Source organism: Acyrthosiphon pisum, unplaced genomic scaffold, assembly GCF_005508785.2.
Source record: "Acyrthosiphon pisum isolate AL4f unplaced genomic scaffold, pea_aphid_22Mar2018_4r6ur Scaffold_21315;HRSCAF=23613, whole genome shotgun sequence".
Classification (NCBI taxonomy): domain Eukaryota; kingdom Metazoa; phylum Arthropoda; class Insecta; order Hemiptera; family Aphididae; genus Acyrthosiphon; species Acyrthosiphon pisum.
This window is the reverse complement of record NW_021770769.1, coordinates 13,289-21,936: the sequence shown is the minus strand read 5'-3', so window position 1 is coordinate 21,936 and position 8,648 is coordinate 13,289.

Sequence of the window (8,648 nt, the reverse complement as noted above, 5' to 3'; positions counted from 1 at the left end):
ATCAAATGAAAACACATTGTATTAATTAAATGCAAAAAAACAACAACAAAAATCAATATTATAATTTCAGGTTTATTTTTATAAAGCATATATTGTCAATATTGAACATAATATAAACATAAATAAAATATAAATTCGGTAAAAGATACTCATTTTTTATATTTTTAAACAATTAAAACATAATAATCCTATGAACAGAAATAAATATTGAACATAATGTAAACATAAATAAAATATAAATTCGGTAAAAGATACTCATTTTTTATATTTTTAAACAATTAAAACATAATAATACTATGAACAGATATAAAAACAGTTTCAATGAAGGAACTAATACAATAAATACGTAACATAATATTATATTTAAAATAAAGGAACATAATATATTGTTTCATATTCAGTCATTGCATTGTTATAATAATTAAAGATATTATTAGTTCATAAATCATAAAGTAGAAAAGGAAAATTATAATAAAACAACAATTTTTATAAAATTTAATTTTTTTAAGTTTAATAAATTGAAGTAATAGTTATTGCACACACAATAAAGGGAAATTTTTAAATTTTTTCATTTTCTATATTTAAGTTTTTTCGAAAATGTTTTATATCTCGAAAAGGCATTTATTTTGATATGATCATTTTCATTTTTTGATAAATTAATGGTCCCAGCAAGCTAACGGTTGATTTGGGTACACCAATTATGTACCATAAGTTTAATAGTGAATTTTTTTAACTTCTGTCCAAAAAGTAATTGGTGATCTGGACACTTGATTACATTTACATTAAAATGTTGATCAATTGTGTTTATTAAATCTGCTTTCAAACTTAAATGATGGCATATGGACGGCAGTATTTTAGCAATTAAATCAATGATCCCCTGAACTAATTTACAGAACATTGTGTTTGGATATTTTAAATTATATTTACCACCAAGACAGTAGTCTCTACTTAATGTAAGTTGATGATCATCAGAATGTTTTGATTCAGCACATATTTGGGACAAACATAATGAACAATTTTTAAGAAAAGTAGTGTTTAGCTTTTTTATGGTGTAGCCAGCGATATAACTTTTTATTTGGTTTTCCAATTTAATTGATTCGATATTAGAATTATATTTTACCTTCAATGGTCCATCGGAAACTCGTGTTTCTACATTATCATCCTCGTCTTCTTGAGTAGTTTTGTTGTCAGTAAATGTTTTAAACAATGTATGATACTGTGCTAAAGAACTAGTTCCCAAATCTTCTTCACAGTTGCTTCTTGGAGAATGACTTGACATTAGGTTATTTAATAATAACGTCTTGTATGATGAAGAAAACATCATACAGTTAGGGTTATTATTTCTATAACCTAAACCACGTACTGATCCGAACATATTTTCCAACGAGTCCTGGTTAAAATTTCGCAATAGAAGAGACCGAATCCCACACTTTTGTAAAGTGGAACAAATCGTCTGAAATCCTGTTTAGTTCAAATAGGTTAGGAAAAAAATGTGATTTATTGAATATAGTAATTATTAATTGTGGGGCGACAATATTCCATAAATGTATTCCTTTAATCTATGAAGTTAATAGATATTTATTAAACACAGTAGACAATTTGTAAAAACCAATAGTGTCTTACATAGTCGCCCCACAATTAGGAATAGATTATAGACCAATATAATAAATTGTTACCTTTAATGGTTTTCACCCAGTTTTTTAGGGTGGGTGGTTGGGGTTTTGAACGTTCTTTGGTTACAGGATCCACAAAATACATGGTATCCAATACTTTTAAAGATTCTCTCCAAAGCTGATGATGAGGCGAATTTGATTTGACAGCTGTACGAAATATTTTACCATCCACCACATTATCATAGCTGCCATTCACAGAATCGAACAGTTTATCAAAAAATAAACATAATGTAGCTGTATCTTCAGCTTTTTGATTGAGTATATTCTTTGCTGAAATTAAAATTAAAAACTAAATTAATGATATAGGAACACAAACATTAGTTTCAAATTATTATATTATTACTTACACGATAAAAAAGACAAAATTGATGAAACTCGCTGACTAAATACTTGGGAGGCGTTCTTGACTTTCATCTTTTTTATTTCACCAGGAATAACATGTTCTCTGGTTAAACGTGGTAACATTTTGACATCTTGAGCAACACTATCCATTTCATATAAATCAACGATGTCCTTCCAACATGCTTCTTTTTGCTGGCCATTTACAGTGAACATAAGATTTTTATTTAAAAGGTTGTTACGAATACCTTTCAAGAGATGTGGAGGATCATACAAGTGAACGACCTTAATTCGCTCAACACCACAATCAATTTCATAAAACGCGTCATCATACTCTTTATTTTGGCGCAAGTAGAATGCTTTTGTGTCATTGATTAATACATTAATAGCAGCTGTGTTTGTAGTACCCTGGTCACAAATAGTAGCAATAATTTTAAGGCCAGTAGAATGTACTGCTTTTATAACATTTTTAATTTGATTTGCCAAATCATATCGCTTTGTTGTGCTTTCACAGAAAGTATATGAAATTGGCTGTTTGAATTTTTTTGTTATACCTTTTATCATAAATACTAAACTGTGATCAGCAAAACGTTGGGTGCGGCCTAATCCATTGTCCTCAAATCCAACAATGAAGCCTGCGTTGTCATCATAGTGTAACTGTGGTTCTAGGCTCACTTCATCGAATAGCACTACACAATATTTTTCCTTTTCTTTTAAAGTTTTTACATTCTCTGTTAAGACTTTTAAAAGAGTTTTGTTCAATCCAGTGCTTATAGGAATTTGTGATAGCAATGTTGACAAGGTTTTACGTGCTGGTAATGTAAACAGTTTTGAAAGCAACCTGTAGGACTTTGCACTTTGCTTATAGAGTGACAAACAAAGTAGCTTCTCTTGAAGAGTGAATCTACGACCTTTGGGAGCGTTCTTTGTTTCACGAAATTGAAGCTTGGTGAATATAGCTGCTGCGGGTGTCATACATCCAATGATTTTAGAATCCAAATATTGATCAGAAAATTGTTCAGCTGCTCTAAGACGGTCCTTGAATGTTTTGCATTTTTTTCTTTTCAGTCCGAAGTAGTTTTTGCAACATTACACCATTGCCGTAAAGAGATTTACATTTTGGTGTTAACATTTTGGAATGACGAATACCAATTTTATTCAACAAACCTGAATTCAACAATGTAAAATTAATTAAGCCATGTAAACAGTAAAACAATAAATATAAGTTAAATAAATGAATAAAAAGTGTAAGAGAAGTTTAAGAATTTAAAAATTTGATTCAACAATTGCTTTGAATGAAGAATCTAAATAAGATAAAGTAAATAAATTTTAAACTAAAGGCACATCATGCAGAACTACTAGAATTAAAGCAATTAACTTTTGAACCCAAAAGATCATGATAGGCCTCACCCATGCATGATAAACTTTTTATTCATCTTATACATTATCAAGCAGAAGAAGCATAGAATATACATTTTACCATCATTTTTTTTTCAATATAATATAATATTATATAATGATATAATTTATTAATATATCATATATTATTATTAAAAACAAAAGTAAATGGTGTTAAAGTGTACATAAGTTCTATAGATTAAAAGCAAATAGTAACCATTATTTTGAGATTTTTTTCTTTAAATTTGATTTTTTAACTACATCATCATCGTTATCAAGCATAATACCTGTAAAAGCTTTAAACAAAATACAAAACATAATTAAAGCTTAAAAAAATTGTTTTAATCGGCATATAATATGTGTGTATAATATATAATATAATATATATTATATTATATTATATACATATTATATGTTATTATATTTTTTATATGTCATATAATACATCAAAAAGCATTCATTAATTGTTAATACAATATTACTTACGCAGCAACCCATCATTTTCCTCAACACTATCCAATAATTTGAAACCACTTAATCCAAAAAACATTTGATCATCGTTAGTAGTATGGAGGTATGATGATTCATTACTTGTAGTACTAGGTACATCGTTCAAAACTATATTAGTATTAAAAGTGAATAAAACAATTTTCAATATCTAATTATTGTAACATAATATTAATGTCTTAAAGAAATTAGTGTTTTATTTACCCATAGATTCAGCAGAGCCAGTAGTCTCAGTAGTATCCTCAATACTTAGATTTGTAATGGTATCATTGGTAGAAATGTCATCAATAACCACTAGAGAAAAACAATTGCATTATAGTACCTATTAATTTATTGTTATTTAATAATAATTTTTATTACTTAGGTTTAATGAAGGAACTGCATTGTAGTTTAAAACTTTTGTACCGGGACTGTAACAATTACTACTGAAATGGATGGAACATATTCTTTTCCTATAATGAATCTCATTTGATGACAATTCGTTGAACTGATCCGATCCTATAAGTTGAATCCACCTTTGTAGAAGTTCTAAATTTGTTCTTGGATTAGGGAACCTATGTGAAATACCTCCTTAAACCCAATATTACTGTTAATATAAATCTAAGATTTTTAATAGTTTGCGATAACAAGAATTAATAAAAAAAATTATACCTTTATTGGTGCATCCTCTCACACAGCATCTGTAGGCAGCTCTTCCCATATTAAAAAATTAAGTGTATACTATACTAAATAGTGAAACAGTGAAGTGAATCAGCACTTTTAACTTTAACAGTTTTGCAATTTTGGGAATAGACAAGGCATATAAGTATCTCGCCTGGCGAGCGGTGGACATCAATGAGCAGTCGTGCATAGATAATAAAGAATTTGTTACTGATAAGTGGCAGTTTTTTTTGTTATGCGACACTAGCGCTCACCGTGACCGATGCGTGGAAACTCAGTGGCCTAATCATGCACATCTAAGTGAACACCCCCTGTATACGGCGTATAACCTCCACTACAGCACTGCTGCTAGGTGTCAATCCTAAAGTAATAACCTATTTTATTTCTGACACAAGGTGCGAAGGCGGCTGTTTGAACTCTGAAGGAAACATTTTTTTTTCACTTGTTTATAAACTTATGTGAATTATGAGTTGTGGCAATTAATTATTAACAATAGTATATGCTAATTTGATTACCATTCCGAGTTGCGAGTTGCGATGAATCAAAAGTGATCATCGATGTGTTCAATATTGTCATCTATGTCATTTTTTAGGAAAAAATAAATTGTGTTATCCTAATAACAATAATCCGGGCACCCCAGAATTAAATGAAGACATATTGGCTATTTTGTATTTCTACTGAATAATAAGATGTAGTGGCGGCTCGTAAGGTAAAAGGTTCACCTAAGGTGGTGGAGCACAAGAAATATATAAAGTACCTATGTAAGATGGTAAAAATTTTAATTTTGTTATAGGTGCATACTAAAATAATGTATTATAATAACGCAATCAATGGCTAATGTACAGTGTTATCGTTTCGACAAACGACGCGACATCGCAACACGATCAAAATAGATTCGGTGCACACATTAAATTTAAATGTGCTCCAAACTACCATGTATTACTTACCGACGTGTCGAGGCAAGTAGCTAATATTTACACGGCCGCCGGGAGCACAAATAATTTGTGATCCCCGAATTATTTAATCGTTCATAGACACACTTCTCAACATGAAAAACTGCAAAAAGTTTTTATTTATTAATTATTACAGACCATGTCCAAAATAATCAATTATTATATTATGTTACTATACAAATCTACTTATTTTTTATTTTTTTGGGTGGTACACGTACTCCTGTGCACCATACCACGAGCCGCCACTGATTAGATGTCTAGATATTTTTATTAGTACAATATTATAAACAGAGAAGTTGCTTAACATTTAAATTACGATTATGGTTTTCAATAGGTACTGATTTTCACTTAAGTATTAGTTTTTCGGTATTCTTTTCAGTTTTAAATATCGGTATTGATATTATAGATTTTCAGTCCCGATTTCGGTTTTGAAAATCGTTTTTAAATTATTTTGATTTTCAATTTGGTTTCAAATACCGGTTTTCGTAATTTTCGGTTTCGGTTTTGATTAATAAAATCGGTTATTAATTTTTTTGATTTCTATTAGGGTTTTGAATACCGGTTTTCATATTTTTCGGTTACGGTTTTGATTAAGAAAATCGGTTATACATTTTTTTGATTTCTATTGGGGTTTTGAATACCGGTTTTCATCTTTTTCGGTTTCGATATTGATTTAGTTTTAGATATCGATTTTTATCGGTATTTACCGGTATTTAATACCGGTTTTGAAACCGGTTTCAAGCCCTGGTATTAAATAAAATACTAGTTGTTGTGTTTACTGATTTATCAAGAGTAGGTACATACCTTAAATGATCAATGATGTTTAATTAAATTATATTAATTTATGAAGAATGTAACAATTTACAGATAACTGACTATAACCTATATAATATGTTATTTATGTCTCACTCAGCGAATTTGCTTAGGTCAACAAAAAACAGGCACGTTTTGTTCAAACAAGCATATACCTCTACATTACAACCGCCAAACTCTTTTTTATTATGTTGAAATACTTTTTATTTGTGTCCCAATAGTTGTGTGTAAAATTTTTATGACTTTTTATGTACTACATTGTTCATTGTCCATAAAAACTTTTGTTGATCATTAATATTACAGAATGGCTCTTAACCTTATATAGCCATATAGGGCATAAGGCGCTTTTACTTTGATTGAGCCAAAATTTGTTTTCCAGACTCACATACATGTATATTTTAATAAATTTGAAAAAAAATATTTTTTTTTATAGTTTGGAAGTTATAGGGTGGTAAAATAGTTTACCACTGATCGCCTAGGGTTGTAATAACACTATTTGGTTACTGGTAAATTATTTTATCACTTAAAGCATTAATAGGAATACAATAAAATAATAGTAAAATATGCATATAAAAATGGTTTTTTTGTCAGTCTTTTGTACAAATATATTAATCACAATATAATAAGTCAGACTTATGACTAAAAATAAACTAAAAACAAATACCAATGTGTTATACCTAGATATATAAGTAAAATATATTATAATATTAAATCAAACAACAATTATTAATACTTAATAATGAAAATACTTTTTAGTCTTTTGCATGAAAATAATAACATAAATTAAACACCTATGTGTTATATACCTACCTAGGTATATAAGAAAAATATATTATACAAAATCAAACAAATAATAATACTTAATAATGACTATACCCGTCGCGGAATAAGATAATGACTGCGTGGCGCAGCGTTATGCGTCCGTTTCGTGTAGCCGGTTTTTGATTGGCTCCCCGAAACATCAGTTAAAGCGGTGGAGGAAGTTGATTTGCTTGCGCGATCAGTCATTATCTTATTCCGCGGCAGGTATATATTTTTTAGTCTTTTGCATAAAAATAATAACATAAATTAAATAACAATCACATTGAAATAATAAGCCAGATTTTTCACTAAAAATAAATTAAAAAAAAGGTGAGTAATTGGATGTCGCTCTGCTGTACAGTAGGTTATAAGTGGGTAACTGTATAATGGGTAGTATTAAATTTGAATTCAATGATATAATATCACTGTATAAGAAAAACGATTCTGAGCGAAGACGGTATGTCAGTCTAGGTATAAGATATATTATATACTTATCTATGGTATTAAACAAAAAATTGACCAATAATAGGTATCTATAATAAATTCCAAATTAATCATATCACAATATCGATTAGGTACTTATAACGCGTTATATATCAACTAAAAATCGTAGTACTATCATAGATATATAATATTATACTTCAGAAGTTTCAAGTACCCAAGAATAATATTATACAATCATAACAAAATAATTAAAATGGTAATTTCTTCCAAATTTGAACTTAAAATGACCATAAAAATAAACTGAGATTATGTATTTTTTAGATTTTTTGATAACAGAATTAACCACTTACGTGGAACCTTGTTTTAAATTTTCAATCCTTAGCTATAAAAGTTGAACATTTTATACATTTTTAACTACAAAATAATTATTAAAAAATTAAATTTGATAAATTTTGTCGAAATTGAAACTGAAAATGTTCCGAAACAGCTCAAAATATTTTAAAAAAGGCATGGTGTATAGAATATGTTGACATAAAAATTCAGTCAAAATTGCACGTATCTATTGTATATACGGTCATTTGTTTTAGAGTTAAACCGAAAACCAAAATCGATTTTCTCGAAAACAGATTTTGCGTAAAAATTCCCGTTTTTCCTTAATTTTCCTTTTGTTTTTCACGGCTCAGGCATCCCCTGTCGTCTAAGCCACTAATAAAATAAATTTGTATAATAATCTAAAATATAAAGGCGAAACTATAATTTTTTTAAATTCTAATCGGAGCGATGTGTAGATGATGTTTTTTTTTTAAATTTTTTAAATTTTTTCTTTGTTTCTGTCATCACCGTATTTGGGGCAGTACAACTGTTTCGATTTTCTTCAACAGTATCTGAATCGATGGGAAAGTGAATATAGTTGGTTCGTTCAGAAGGTCAAAATTTAAAATTGCAATAATTTTAAAAGCGCCGTGAAAAATAAAATAAAAATTAAGGAAAACGGGAATTTTTAAGAAAAATCGGTTTTCGACGAAATCAATTCTGATTTTTGGTGTAACTCTAAACAAAT